The sequence below is a fragment of the Symsagittifera roscoffensis genome, chromosome 6, assembly GCF_963678635.1.
Source record: "Symsagittifera roscoffensis chromosome 6, txSymRosc1.1, whole genome shotgun sequence".
Lineage (NCBI taxonomy): Eukaryota > Metazoa > Xenacoelomorpha > Acoela > Convolutidae > Symsagittifera > Symsagittifera roscoffensis.
The window spans coordinates 31751693-31767544 of record NC_087067.1 but is presented as its reverse complement, the minus strand read 5'-3'; the positions used below and the strand labels follow the sequence as shown (position 1 = coordinate 31767544).

The window sequence follows — 15852 nt, the reverse complement described above, 5'->3', positions numbered from 1 at the left end:
GTTTGTGAAGTTACTTTTTTTCCAAAAATGTTTACAAAGGCTATTTAGATAATACTGCTCAGTGTTCTCAGCGCTCATTTTACTTGTTCAGTGTTCTCAGCGCCAGTTTAAATTTTTTGGTTATTTTTTTAGAACCTATCCCGATAACCTAATCGTTTTGCTGCCGTTTTCTCACTCTTAAATTAACTTCGGAATTCTATAAATTTTTGGTTCTGTTGTCAAGTATGTGATTGTTCTGCTTTTAGCATTTGCTCAGTAAATTTTTACTGTTTTTGCTGTGAGACTTGGATGTGTCACCTTTCATAAACATCCGTTTGAGATTTTTTGTAATTTTATCAAACAGCTGGTGGTTTTCACCAACCAAAGTACATTCGAAAGATATGATGAAAAGACCAATAGACCAATAATTGATTTTGATCATACAGCACTGATTTCATCTGAGTGGACTGACTCCAGTTTATACATGCGTTATTTCTGTTTGTTTGACTCTTCATTTCTTATCAATAAAGGTCAATAAACGTAGTGAAGACATTTATTTAGGTCGAGTTGATTATCTTTTAGGAAAATTCTTCAAAAAATTGTTCACATCAAACTTAACCTTTTGCGGCTGGACATATGAACTTTTTTTGGGTTCAATTCAATTCCTTTTGCTTAATGGAAACAAATTACACTTTATAATCTACGAAAGCAGATTTTGCGTTTTAAAAATGCGAGGAATTTCAACACGCAGCTAAGTTTAGACGTAAGCAATCGATTATAATGGATTATTTTGCTGATTTTGACAAATATAATTGATTATAACTACCAAAAATAGTTGTTTACCATATTTTGATTATATCCTATGTATAATTATTATTCTGTCAATAACAAAATCTCTAAAAATAACATTATAATAATGTGGTTCCTGCGAATCGCAGAGGAGCTATCAGTAGGCCTTAACAGTCCTGTCGAAGGTTAATCCATTTGTATTGTTTCCACACATTCCAGACTGCGTTATTTTGTTGAGCGAAGATTTTTGTGCAACTCAAAGCCGTTTTTTGCACCTAGAACTTATTGCACGTGGTACAAATATTGCAGCCATAATTTCTACCATCAGGCTGTGGAAGACTTGAAGCTAGACGTCAAGTGAGAGCTCGTCCTCACACACTATCCTTGCCAAAAATGAGATGCTCTTTCACACTTTGATTTATATGAACACAAAGTCTTACCAGAAACAAAAATTTTATAGAGATCCTTGCATATTTGTTGAAAAGCTCCTGCAGTAGGTAAAACATGAATCTTCCAAATAAACCATGAAACTAGAGAAAATATAATTGTATCGAATTATAGGTGGATTAATAATAGCTTATAATCGATTAAATTGTAATGCATTTGATCATACTTTCAAAAACAGAGATTATAATCGATTAATAATTGATTAAAATCAATGTTTTTTAGTTTTAGTAAAAGTGTTACTAAAATCCTAATATAATAAATTATTAACGCTTGAAACTGGATGCGAGTAGTTTCAACAGCGAGTTTTGTTTATTTAGTTGACTTCTCACTCAGTTTTCTCAAATTGGATGATTAATTATATTTAAAAAAAATTGTTAATTTTATATCATTCTAGAAAGCCAAAGAGTTTCAAAGCCAAACTTTTTCAATTTCAACTTCAAATTTTTTTTTTTACAAACTCAGTCAGTTGTTACTGTTTCCTTCGTGTTCAACGATACTTTCACAGTTTTCTTTTGGCCATGTTTTCAACTCCTAATAGCAGCCTAAACAACGTATTTGAAAATAAGTTTAGCCAATTCAATTACTAAATTGTTTTTCAAAAGTTTAAACAAAATAGCTTGTAAAAAAATTCGCGTTTTTATTAAATAACCGAACAGCCCATTTTTTCAGAATGGTTGGCTATGACAGGTTTTTCTGTTCCATGTAGAGAACTTCTTTTGGGTTGACCTTGTCTGGGAATGGCGTGGAGATTGTGCGTGGAGGGGATGCCTGGTTACTCGGATCTGTACGTATACTTGAACATCGAGGTGGTCATTGTTCTAGTTCAATGAAGTCCTTTTCTGCGAAGTCAAGTCGTACTCTAAATCCTTTGAGTTGTGATTGTGGGCGGCATATTGATTGTGGTTGGCCATTCTTTTTCGATTGTAGTGGGGTCATTTTGTCTTTGGATGTTCGTCTTTGGTGTTGTATGCTGATCTATATACTGCAAGGTATAATTTACATTTTATAAAATTTTTATTAGTTTAGTGTTTTTAGTTATGATTTTGGTTAGTTGTTTTCACAAAAGCTTTCTGTTTTAGTTCAGGTATTTTGAAGAGTTACTCACCCTTGAGTACCTCTTATTAAAAATAGGAGTGTGGTCACAAAGCGTGGATGTAGCGCGGTGGGTTAGGCCGGCTATAGAGCATGCTCAGGACGTCCTCTCTGGTGGGTTAGGCCAGGAGTGGGAGTATGATTTCGTGCGGTTTCTGTGAGAGGTCCTGTTATGTGATAACGTTTTATGTTGGGTTTATTGTGGTTTTTCTTATGTTTCGTTGGTTGTGTCCTTTTTTCAAAAATCAAATTGTTTTTGGTATGGGTTTGTCTTTCGACTTTTTTGTGTTTTATTATTTCTTTCTTTGACTTTATAATAGTCTTCAAAAGAATAAATTATCCAGTTTTAAACTGGGTTAATCCGGTTTGGGTACCGTTGGTTTCCTTTTCTTAGTCATGCTGTTATTCTATGTGTTGTGTTGTTTAGTAAGCTGCGTTGATTAGTTTTGTTTAGTATATAATTCCTTTCCAACCGGGTTAAAGCAAAGTTTGAATTTTGTTATCGTGTGTTAGAGTTGTTGAGTGTGAAAGCTTGAAACTGAAATTCATTATTTAAACAATTCTTCGTGGGCGAGCTGTGCGAGTTTGGATAGAATTTTTGTGCGAGTGAATGAAAATATCAAAAGGTTAGTACTGCATTTGCGTTTTATTAATTTACTACATAGAGTTTCAATTTTATTGCTTGTTTTGGGGAAAAATTAAGTTACAAATTTTCATCATTATTAGAATTACTGCTTTTAGGGAAATAATTTATAAATTAGTTTATTACATTTGTATGAATTTTATTTAATTTAGCTGGTGCAAAAGATTATTAGAGTTTTGAACAATTTGAAGAAGTTTTCTATTTTTTATTTTTTCTTTTGTGTATTTTGCAGATGATCGTGAGATGAGGACTAAAAATCTAAATAAAACATGGATAAAGAATGGTTAGTGTTTTATTTTTAATTTTATTAGTATATTTATAAATTATACTTACCTGTTAGTCGTCGGGGAAAAAACCTTGGGGGAAGATGTCGTGGATTATGTCGGAGTTTGTTGGTAACTTTGCTAATATGCGAATGATGTTTTTAGTTTGAAGCAGTGGCCAAAGCAATTGAAGTGCTTTCATGGTTTTTAGTTCTTCAGTGCCAACTGCAAAATCATAAGGTGTGTTTTGGATGAGATTATATAATTTGTGGTTATATTTAGTGTTGTGGATGAATTCTAATATAGGGATTTCTATAGGTTGAACAAATTCATGTGGGATAAGGAAGGGTCTGGATTCTTCTGCGTTGAAGGTCTTTGTGATGGGACAAAAAATATACATTTGGGTTATGGGATCATAATTGCGAAGAATACCGTGAAGGTTAGTATCTTTGATGCAATATGTGAAGTTAAGAAAAAATGGTGATGTGTATTTAGAGTTAATAAATTGAAAACGATGGTGTGGTTGTCTTGATGGAGTGTGTAGTTCAAAGTGATTTTGTATAAAGCGGTAATATGTATATGTGTGGGTTTGTTTAGTGCGTAACATAATGTCATGTGAGCAGTGCAAATCTCTTTCATGTGGTGCAAGGAAATGAAAGGTTAGTGAAAATAATTGAAATCTTTCTTTAAAACTTTCGTAAGCTTGTGTGTCGGTTAGTGCTTCAGAAATGATGTGGTCGAATTTGCGATCAAATATGTTGAGTGTGAAAACATATAAACATATGGTGTTTTGATGAAAAATTTTTCTGTGATTTGTGGGTTAGCGAAGCGATCATCATCTAAAAATTGGTCTTGGTTAGTTCGGATGATATTATGATCGTAATATTCTAGCGTATATACGTTAGCTCGGGGTGCAGTGTATGTTTTTAGTGATTTTTTATATCCAATGTAAGTAAATTGTCTATGTGTTAGTGGTGTAGTTAGTCGATATAGCATATCTTGATTTCGTTCTATATCGATGTGAGTATTAGATAAAGGTAGGCAAAGGGGGTTAGTAAAATGATAATATGATGTCCAATGAAGTGTAGGCATTAAAACTTGTTCATCTACAAAGCTACGTGTATCGTTAGTATCTGTAGGGGTGTTCAAAGTATATTGTGGAAATGAAGGTAAGGTGATTGCTAAAAATTCTTTCGTGTTAGTGTGATTTGGATGATTGATATATTCACGTGCTGTTCCTGGTTTTGTTGGAAATGGATGGTTTGGGAATTTTCTTTTGAAAGTGCGGTAAGCTCTATTAGTGCTAAGTGATGATTCGGTGGATGTAGATGATGGTGCTAATGATGCGGTATAAGCTGAAGAGGGTGTAGGGGTAGGTGGGTTTGATGATTCTATTGTGGATGAAATTTGATTTATAGTGGGATTTTCAAGGTGGAAGGGTTGTTGTTGTAGGGTGATAAAATTAGCTAGTTCTTGGGAGATTTGGGGGGTGTCTGGAGAATTGGATGATCGATCTGAATGAAGTGAAGAGTAGGTTGGGGTAACTTGTGAAGCATAGGAGGGTGTAGAAATGGATGGGAGCGGGTTATATGGTGGGATTGGTTGAAAAGGGGGTTTCGAAAAAACTGAGGGATTGGTTTGAAAATTATTGGATGGAGATGGTTCAGAGTCTGCAAATTCGTCAGGGGTTTCAATATCTGGGTTATTGAGTTGTGAGATGGAGTATAAAACTGAGATGTGTGAATTAGTGTCTGAATTCATGCCTGATGTTATATTATTGGTTGGGAAATCGGGTGGTGGGAAGGCAAAAAGTGGAATTATTGTAATTGGAGTGTTGAGGTTGGTTGGGTGTGAATTTGAGCGGTGTAGGGATCCAAGTTGTCGGCTCATCGTGGGCTAAAAAAATTATTATTTTGAGACTGAAAAGCGGTGGTATGGGGTTGTTCTATAATTTGTTCATAAGTATTTTCATCTTGTGAGTGGCGTGTCATTATATGTTGGATGGGACTTTGTGATATGGTTGGTCTAAAATTTGGGTTATGTGTTATTGCTAAGTTTCGAAAATTTCGTGGGACTAGTGATAATGGATGGTTATGTGGTAGTGGTGGTAACTGTGGTGCTGTAGGCGTAATGTCTACATTGTTATGTTCTTCGTCGTATGTGTTCTGTCTTGTTGCTATTTTTGTGTTGTATTCTTTTATTTGTGCGTCTAAAAGAATTTTGTTTATTGATGATGAAAAAATTCCAAAAAATCCTGCAAATAGTATGCGTGCTACACTTGCTTGTCTATTTACTTGTGTGTGTATAGCGCATGTATTATAGATTCCTTTTAAAAGCGAAAAAAGAAATCCTATAAAGTTAAACATTGCGTATAAAATAGTCAATTTTTCTAAGATGTAGTAGGGCCATCCTAGAAAATCGAGAATTTCATTTTTTAGTGTAACAAAGCTAAAAATATTTATAGGTGAAATAACTTGTGGTCGGTATTTTTCACCGTTTAGATATATATAGTCTTTAATGTCTTTAAAATATCCGCTATAGTCTTGTGTATAAATATCTGCAAATCCTGCTGTTTCGGCGAGTTTGCGTAAGTTTTGGTCAATTGATTGTCTTTGTATTGTGTCCATTTGTGTTAATAATTCTTGGAATTGTTGTGTTCTAATGTGATGTTGTATATCGGATTTTGAATATATTCCAATTGATTGTAAGTCAATATTTGGGTTTCGAACAATAGCTCTAATGCTTTCAGGTGAAAAATTTTTTGAGTGATTGCATTAATGTGGGATATGGAGTAAGAAGATAATATTAATCTCCATCAGGGTTCAGTTGAACTACATTGTGGCTATTTTCTGATCCACATGGGACTGCGGTATCCCAGAAATAGGTTCGTCTTTAAAGTGTGTCAACGAAGTGTACTTTATTCTTATAAAAGATAGGGATTCTTTTATAGCATCGTTTATCTTCAAAAACATATAGTGGTGATACTTTTTTGGTACAGGTATAAAACCATAAAATGTTTCCTTCATAATCTAAAAAATTTGATCTATTTCCTGATAGTAAATATCCTGCGTAGGGTATTTTTAATACTGCTAGTGCAAGTGATTGTAGGATTTGTGTCCTTTCTAATTCGCATAGCTGGTGAAGTGTTTCTAATTCAGATAGTGACATTTCTTGAAAAATTCGGCTAATTGTGTAGTCTAATTTCATATCTAGGTGAATATCATAGTGGATGTTACCGAAATATGTACTATTCATTAGTGATAGTTCTTGTAGACGTGTGCTTCTAGTGTTATGGGGCTTTAGAAAATCAATTTTTACTCTTTTGAAAATCAACTGGTATATATGATGTTCCTTCGTTTATAGGGTGACCTGTGGCGTATGGGTCGATTTTTACTTTTCCAGTGGTCATGTCGAATCCTTGTTCGTATTCAACTAATATCTCGGAGTATTGTGTTTCGTGAAGTGGATTTCTGTATTTACATGCAAGTTCTGTTTCTTGATATATTTGAAAACGCGTCAATTTATTTTCTATATTGTGTATGTTTCTAAAATTAGAACTTTGTCGTCGTGATGGATGGACTTGTTCATATGGAATTGATTGTATGAAATATTTTTCGTAAAATTTTATCATACGAGCGTGTATTTTTGCTACTTGAAATGTTGTACATGTGTCTTCAGGGAACCAAACAATTGTTGCTTGTGTTCGTGTTGTAGGGTCACAATAGCCTTGATCGTTTTTACAAGGTAATCTAATTCCTTGATAGATCATGGTGTTGTCAGATAAATCGCGTGTGAGTTGTATTTTTTCGAGTTGTATTTTCCAATCGAAAAACATGATTTCTTGATATCCTTTATTTTTTGTGTCTGCTTTGCAGTTTGATGGGTCATTTATACCAATGTGTGGTATCCAGTGTTTATCGTGTATATCATAAGTTAATCTTCCGTGTGCGCCGTTGTATGGGTATTTTTCATCTAATTTTATATGTCCTTGATATCTTTCAAGTTCTGCTTGATGTACAGAATCTGAAAAAACTTGGAAATATACTTATTTTTTATCTGTGTTTTTATTTCTTGTGATATTGAGTTTTAGTAACTCGTTTTTACACTCTTCGGGATTGAGATGTTAAAGTCGTTCGATATTACTCTGGTAGAATGATTCGTGGTCAAGTCGGTTTTTATTTCCATTTGAGACTTGTGAACAATGTACTTTCTTTTCAGAAAATGTTGCTGTGAATTTATATCCTATAACTGTTGTTGCTCGGGTTTTGAATAAAGTGTCGCTATTACATTTGTTGTTTCTATGGCTTGTGGTTCTGTTTCGCATTGTGATACTTGATTTATTGCGTATTTGTGTAATGTTTTTTGTTCGTTTTCTTCACAATCGTAATGTGTTACTAATAAATCTTTGCGGGGGGAAGGGTTTATGTTTTCATTTGAGGTTATTAGAAAAAGGAGTTGGAGAAAAATTAAAATTTTTAGAATATACATGTGTATGACAATCCTGAGTATGGGTTGTAAAATGTGATGTAACCAATTGTCTTTTTGGTATATCTGTCGTATTTGTATATCACTTCAGTTCTTATAAACGGTGGTGGTAGGGATTGAGCTGTTATATTTGGTGGATTTAATGGATAGGAATGTTGAGTAATGTTGTTTAATTTAACCGTGATTTCAAATTTTAATTGTAGACTATTTTGTTGGAGTATTTGGATGTTATGAGCACGAATGTCTTCGTGAATGTCTTGTCTATATTGTAGTCTATTTAGTGCCCAACTGTGGAGTCGGTTACTTTCTAGGTGTTGTCCAAATAATGGTGGAGGTGCTGTGAATGTATTCCAGTCTAGTCTTAAAGGAATATTTGTTGATGATTGTTCTCGATATCTAGCGTCGAGGTTATTGGGGAAATTTAAGTTAAAAGGTGGTGGTGAAATCTGGCTTATTGATGGTGTTGATGGTAGTGATACTGTTTCTGGTAGTGATGAGGATGTTGTTGTATCCGTAGAAATGTCTATTGGGTCATTGATTAAATTTGGTTCACCTTGTGTGAATGAATGTGTTGTCCAGTATGGTAGTCGTGATGTTTGGTTTGTAGGGTTAAAGGGATTTTCACGTACTTGTTCAGATGTTGGTGTTGAACCTAAGTAATCTGATGGTAGGCTTGAGGTGCTACGTTGTGAAAGAAGCGTAGGGGTTTCTGGTAATATACCAATGGGGTTTTCTGGTGTACTTTGTGATGGGGATTGAGGTATATCAAAATTAACTCGGGGAGTTTGAAAATTTCTGTTTCGTCGAGGGTGTATAATTTGTCTATTTATTTCGACTGTATTTTGGTTTTGACTAGGATTTCTTTTATTCTACTTAATTCTTGTGGTAGTGTTGGGTATAAGTTATATGTTGGTTCGCTTAGAGGTGCTTGTCGTTGAACTGGTTCTAGTGGTTCTGATAAGCGAGCGTGTCGTTCTTCAAAGGTATATGGGTTATCTTGAAAAGAAATTCGTGTAGATGTTTGGGGGTTTTGGGTAGTTGAAAGTGGTGTCGGGTTTTCCTGGGATGATGTCGGTGAAGACTGACTATGTGAATGTTGGTTAGCAATTTTTGATGGTTTTTGATCTATTCTTTTAGTGGAAAAATTTATGTTTATTGTAGTATTCTTCTAGAAAAAGTATTAGGAGGATTGTTGCTAGGGCGAATGTGATAATTGCTTTCTCTATACATTTGCATATTGTCAAGATGAGGGATGATAGAAATGTTATAAAAATTACAAATAGTAAAAAAATATCTGTTCTACTAAAAATGGTTCGTATCATTTAGATAAGTTTTGTGAATCGTACCTGTGGATATAGTCAATAGCTTTTGAAAGCTGGAGGTATAGTTCAAATTTAGAATAGAAAATTAAAAAAATATTGCAAAAAATGATTAAGATTATTAGAAAAGATTCAAAGGTATCAAAAAGAAATATGATGAAAGGTTTAAATATTGTGAAAAAGTTTGCGAGAATGTTTAGAATTATGGTAACTGGTCGAGAGAAGAGCATTTAAGAAATGGCTTCTCGATCGAATATTTTTTGTTGTTTGAGGCAATTTTCAAGTGTGGTCGAATTATTTATTGGTTTTTTGACAAGTGGGTCGAGTTTTGTGAAAAATTGTTGGGGGCAAATTTTATGGTGATCGGGAGGTCTTCTTTGTCTTTATTTTCATTTGTCAAATGATCAGGGGTATTTTTGAGATTTTTATACTTTAGGCTAATTAAAATTGTCGTTCTTTTACTTTAGGCTAATTTAACATATTTGTTGGGGGTATTTGAGGTCTGAGTTGGGGAAATATTGTTGATCTTTGGTTTATTAGATAAGGGAGGGTTATGATTTTATGGTGATATTTATTTTAGTTGTCAAGTTGGAGTGGTTTGCTTATTTTTGACCTGGAGGTCGCAAAGTTATAGTTATAGATATGCCTGGAGTTTAATATCGTTCGTCTAGTTGATCTGTGTTAGAGTTAGAGAAGGTGACGGATTGGATGAATCCTATTGGCTAAATATGAACTAGAATCGTTGCGTATTTGTCAGCATGTTATTTTGAAAAATGAAAGTTCAAAATATTTCAGAGTTGCAAAGATTATTAAATATGAAATTAAAGCTGTTTTTGAAATTCGACTTTCTTTAATATTTTAGATTGTGGGATGAACGTTTTATAGTTTTTACGTGGTTGATTTCTAAGTCGTGATGACTTTCTATGTTCTGATTTGTCAATTTGTTCTTGAGGTATTATTTTTTCTATCATTTTTCTATTTTTTCTTTCTTTTTGTGGTGTATTTTGATCTAGCTTTTTTGTATTGTTTTTTGTTGTAGTTGATTTTTTATTTTGGTTTTCGAGATGAATGTCATGTTGTTCCTTTGTTTTATTTTCCGTATGTGGATAATTTTGAATAACTTTTAAACCTGTGAAAGAATATAATTGAGTTAGTTCGCGTAGTGCGTACTCTTTTGGGTAATAAGGTAATAGGTTGTTTCGGTGTTGAACAATTTCTTTTTTGTCTGAGTCGGTAATTTTATATGTGACATCAGTGGGTTTGGCAATTATTTGGTATGGTCCTTTACGAAGGGGTTGTAGTTTTTTAGAGATTCCTTTTTGAGTGTTAAAATTAGGTATTAAAACAAATGTTCCAATTTTTAAATCGGAGGCTGGTGTAAAGCGTGAATTTATTTGTTCATTAATGTTTTGTCTTTGTAACAATTTTTTTGTTACTTTTTGGTAAATTTCATTGTGTTTTTTATCTCTGTTTAGAATCCATTCGGTGTGTGTACCGGAGGCTAATTTAAGAACTTGTGGGTGATGAAAATGATCTTCATCGTGTGTATGTAAAGGTAAGTTGTAACAAATTGATTCTTTATTCGGTTGACAATAACTTTGTGCATTTTTATGAGAGTTTGCTGTAAACATAATCGGTTTGCGTGGCTTTTGATTAAAAACCATTTCATATGGTGACATTCCTAGAGTTGTCGTGATTTGTGAATTGTATGCTAAGGGAAACAGTTTTACATCTGCTGACCATTCGGTATATCTTGTGTCATTTCCATTTCATACCTTCGACTAAGCCGTTTGTCCAAGGTGCATGAGATGTACGTGGTTTGTGTTTGATGTTATATAAATGACATAATGTGATGATTTCGTTATTTATGAATTCTGTACCGTTGTCTGTAACTAAAATTTCTGGTAGTCCGAATTTGGCTATCCAGTGTTCATAGAGTGTTGTGTAAGCGTAATAAGCGTTACAATGTGGTACTGGGTTAAGTGCTACATAATGTGTAAACGCGTCAACAATTACCATAATGTAGGAGTTTCCTTCGGATGAGGGTGAAATTGGTCCTTTTGTATCAAATGAAATACGGTGGTTAAAGTACAAACTTTGTCCTTTAAAATCTTGTTTTTGTGCTATTTGTTTTTGATTTGGATAAGGTTTATTTAGCTGACATACTATACAATCATTGCATAGTACTTTTATCCAAATTGGTGCATTTGGAAAATAAAAGTTTTGTATGAAATTTGAATATGTTTTCTCTGATCCAGAGTGTCCTTTAATGTTTTGTGTATAAGAAATATTAAAAGCTATAAGAATCATACTTAGAGGGAGACAGGGAACTGTTGATTCATTTAATTTGTATTCTAGAAGGTCTGTGTTTTCGTTAATTGTTGTATTATTGAATTTTCGAAAATATCGGAGGAGTGTTTTATTTCCTAGAATAGTTGTATCTGCCTTGACGGGTTTAGTTTTATATTTGTGCCATGATTTTAGTTGTCTAATTACTGGGTCAAGATTTTGATATTGTTTCAAAGTATTAATTGTAATTTTATCTGTTGGGGGGAGAAAAATGTTTTCTATTTCCAATTTAGATAAAGGAATTGTATCAAGTGGGTCATGGAGGTCAAATACTTGATTTATTGTGTATTTTAAATCGTTTGTTTGTGGTCCTGATAAATTTATTTTATCAGTTAGGTTTTCTTTTTCAATTAATGGAAAAAGGTCTTTTTTATGCGAGTGTTGTTTTACTCTTTTTTGTTGGGTGTTATTTTTTATCCACTGTGAGTATGGAATTGGTTTGAAAGTTGATGTTCCAAGTAGATCAACTTCGTAGTGATTAATTTGGCAATCTAAATAGAGTGAGAAGTGTTGTAGATTGTTTATCTGTGATTGTTCAACGTCAGTTTTTACTGCATATTTGCATTCTAGTCGGGGTGATGTTTCGTTTTCTGCAAGGTAGAATTTTATTTTTTTAGGTATTTCAACTGTAGTTTTACGTGTAAGTAATTCAGGTGGTGTATTTCGACTTAATGTGTCTGGTAATGCAAGATTTTTTCCTGCTGTCCACACTATATGTAAGTTTGGGAATTTCATTAGAATTAGTTGAAATCTATAAACTCGGTGATTTGGATTAGATTTTTGTGTAAAGAGAAAGATGATTGGTTTGTGATCTGTGAAAAGAACTGTTGGATGTTTTGATCCAAGTATCAGAAATTCATATTCTGTTAGTGTATATATTATAGCTGTACACTCTCTCATTAGAGTTGAGAGTCGTAGCTCTGCTTGAGTGAATAATCGAGAATTTGCTGATATAAGATTCATTTTGTTTGTGCCATTGTGTGATTGTAATAATGCTGCGCCGATGCCAAAATTCGAAGCATCGCACATTGCATAGAATGGTTGATTAGGATCTGGAGTTGTATTCGAAATTTGTTCAGTTAGGAGTTTTTTAATTTCTTCAAATCGTGCTTGATGTTCTGTGTTCCATTCAAAATTATTTTGTTGTCTAAGTATAAAATGGTCTTAGGTATAATTGCATTTTATAGACATATTTACTTAAAAAATTTAACATTCCAAGGAATTCTTGGATTTTCTTTTTGTTTGTTGGTGGTTGGAGTTTTTGAATAGCATCACTGCGTGATTTTAATGGGGTGATTGTTTTTCTTTCTATATTATGTCCTAAGAATTTTACTCGTCAGGTAATCTGTTCACTTTATCGTGTAAATGAATTGGTACTTTACTTGCTCTTTGTTTTTTGAAAACTGCGTCAGGTTTTAATGGGAGATGTAGTGATGAACTGATTTTACCAACATCAAATTTAGATGTTGCATAGACTGATGAATATTTTATTAGCTGTTTGGCTAATTTATCAAATTCGTCTTGTGTTATTTGTGAATGTTGAAAGTTAAACATTGTTAAAAACTTCTGTTGAGTCTCTGTGTAGTTACTTATGTTGAATGTAGGTTTGAAATATGGAGTTTTTGTGAAATAATCTGTATTTCTTTTTTCATTACTTATTATATTATTTATAGATAATTCTTCATTAAGAATTGTAGATTGACAAATATCTAATAATTGGAGTATATTATCTACGCGCTATGCTTTTTCATGTATTGGTGATATCGTAGCGTTGGTTTCGCAATAGCCTAAAAGTCCTAAAGGTAATGTTACTTGATAGGGTGTATTGTTGTATACATCTAGAGAAATAATATCTGAATTCGAGTTTTTCAGATATTTTATGGATGAAATTGTGATTTTGAAAAACTTATGGATAGGTTTGAATTCAAAATCTGGCATATAGAGTTGTTGTTTGTTTTGTTTTTTATCATATTGGTGAACTTGTTTTATTGAAAAATTATATATGTTTCCTGATAGTGGTTTCAGGTGTTTTCTTTGTTGATTATATATCGGATAAAATTTTGAAAAGAATGGTGGTTGTTTATTTAATCTTTGAAAAAATGTTAGGGATGTGTCTTTTGTTTTTGTGTATTTATCTTTGATTAGTATTTTACTATTCAAAATGTTGATTGTTGGTATATATTTAGAGATAAATGGTATTCCAATGATATTGTGTTTAAAATCAGTGATATGGAATATTTGTTTAAATGGTTTATTTAAAATTTTATTTTGTTCTATTGTTCTTGTGGGGAGAAGAAATAATTGAATTTTTCCATAGTTTACTAATGTTGATCCTTGTGCTGTTGCTAGTTTACTGGATGTTTCAAGGGGCGTTAGCTTTGGGTGTAGTGATTTTATCTCATTCCATGTGGGAATGTTTATTATGTTTGATTCTGCTCCTGAATCAATTAAAAAATCAATTTCAAGATCTGGTGGTTGAAATTCTTTGCTTCTTGGACTTTCTAAAAGAAATGGTATTGTCCAAATTTTTTCTTTGGGTTGTTCTTTTTGTATATTTTGATAGATGTGATTCGTATTCAAGCATTTTGTTTTATTATTTTCATTGGATTGATTTGTAGTGTTGATTTCGTTAGTTTCTTGTGTTGTTTGTGTGGAATGGATGGGTTCAATATAATAATTGTGAAGGAGTTCTAATTGATTTTCGTATAGATGTGATGAAAAAGGTTGTTCATATATAATAGGTTCGTAGTCATTCTCGATTGCTATCATATTTATGGAGGTAGTGTTTTCTGTATCACTTTCTGAATCTGATGATTCACAGTTTATTTGATTTAGTTGTAGTTCGTTATTTCCTGTGTCATCAATACCTGGGGGGTCTGATGTCGTTTCTGGGTTTGATTGTACTTGATTAATATTTCTTTGATGTTTAGGTGTACTACTTCTGTGGCGATTGTTAGAATTATTATAATGGTTACTATTCCTGTGTGGTGATTGGGAATAATTTCTATAACGATTATTATAACTTGAATGTCGATTTTGTGAATTATTTCGTGATCTGTTTCGATAATTATTGTTTGGTCTGTTATAGTTTGATCTATTATATGAGTTATTCCTTGATCGATTGTTCGGGTAATTCTGGTTTCGGTTGTTTGAATAACTTCTATTCCGATTATTGGAGTAGTTTCTATTTCTATTGTATGATGAGTTTCGTGATTGATTGTTTGGATAGTAATTATTTCTTGATTGGGAATTAGATCTAGAAACAAATTGTGTTGTATTTGAATTTGATCTGGAGTAGTTATTTCGACTATTTGGTCTATTGTAATGATTTTGTGATGAATTTTGTGTATTTCTTCGTTCTGGTGATCTTCCTCTATAACTTGAGTTATACGGTGATTGATTTCTCGTGTAGTTGGTATTGTTCGGTAGTGGTTTTCCTGAACTGTTGTTGCTATATACATTTTTGTTTGGTAGATTTTGATCTTTTTTCATGTACTGATAGAATGATTTATTTGGTTCCTTATATTTTTGAGGTTTGTTTTGATTGTCTTGTTGTTTTTGTCTACATTCAGAAAAACTATGTCCGTATCGTCGGCAATAATTACACCATTTTTTGAAGATGGTTTGCCTTTAAAGTTTGGGTGTTTTTCATAAATATTGAGTATTTCAGTGATTTTTTCAACGAGGTCTGTATCTGATTCCTGTATATTGTTGATATTTGTGGTATTTGTTTCAATTCGGTTAACATATTGTAATTTCAGATTTTCTGTTTCTTCAAGTTTCATTGTGATTTCTGCTTGCTCTAGTTTGTCTACTAGTTTTCGAAAATCTAAATCGGGCTCTCGAATTGAGGAGGGATGGGATGCTCTCTTTTTTATTGCTATTTTCCTTAATTGAGGTGTTAAGGTCATCATTAAGATTTCTGTCATTTTTGTGTTTTTGTAGTCGTGTGTATTTAGTGAGTATGCTTTTCGAACTAGTGTTTCAATACGTACTGCTAATTGTTTGATGATTTCATTTGGTAATCTGCGAATTTCATTACATAAAACTCTTTGCTGTTGTTTGTTTCTTTCGGAGTCAAACATTTTTGAAAATTCTTGTGTAAATCTCTTCCAATTTGATTTTATTTCTATAGGCAATACTGAAAACCATTTTTGGGCTGCGCCGTCTAGGGTTGTCTGTATCAACGCTGTGCGTCGATGTATCCAATTTTGAGTAGTGGCGTATTAATTGGTTCAGGTCCTATATTTAAAATTAAATTTGCTGTTACTGCATTTAAATAATCTTCTACAGAATATTCAGGGTCTGTTCCTGTGAATACCATTAATGGTTTGTTTGATGTTATTGATGATCCACCCATAAGGTATGGATTCATTGTCATTTGTAATGATTCTGCTGCATTTGCATTTGTGAAAAATTAGAAAGTTGATTTTTTGTTATTTCGTGTTGTTGAAGATAATATGGAAGTGGTATTTCATTTTGCATT

The 15852-nt window shown here is 32.8% G+C and overlaps 1 protein-coding gene across 1 annotated transcript in view; it reads left to right on the top strand.

Moving 5' to 3' along the window:
- The first annotated feature begins 478 nt into the window (after positions 1-478).
- The window catches only part of LOC134848690 (uncharacterized), a 31876-nt gene continuing 16502 nt past the window's right edge, over positions 479-15852 (top strand). Inside the window, exon 1 of the mRNA XM_063866206.1 lies at positions 479-742. The gene's annotated coding sequence lies outside the window, so the exon portion shown is untranslated. The remainder of the gene's footprint in view (positions 743-15852) is intronic.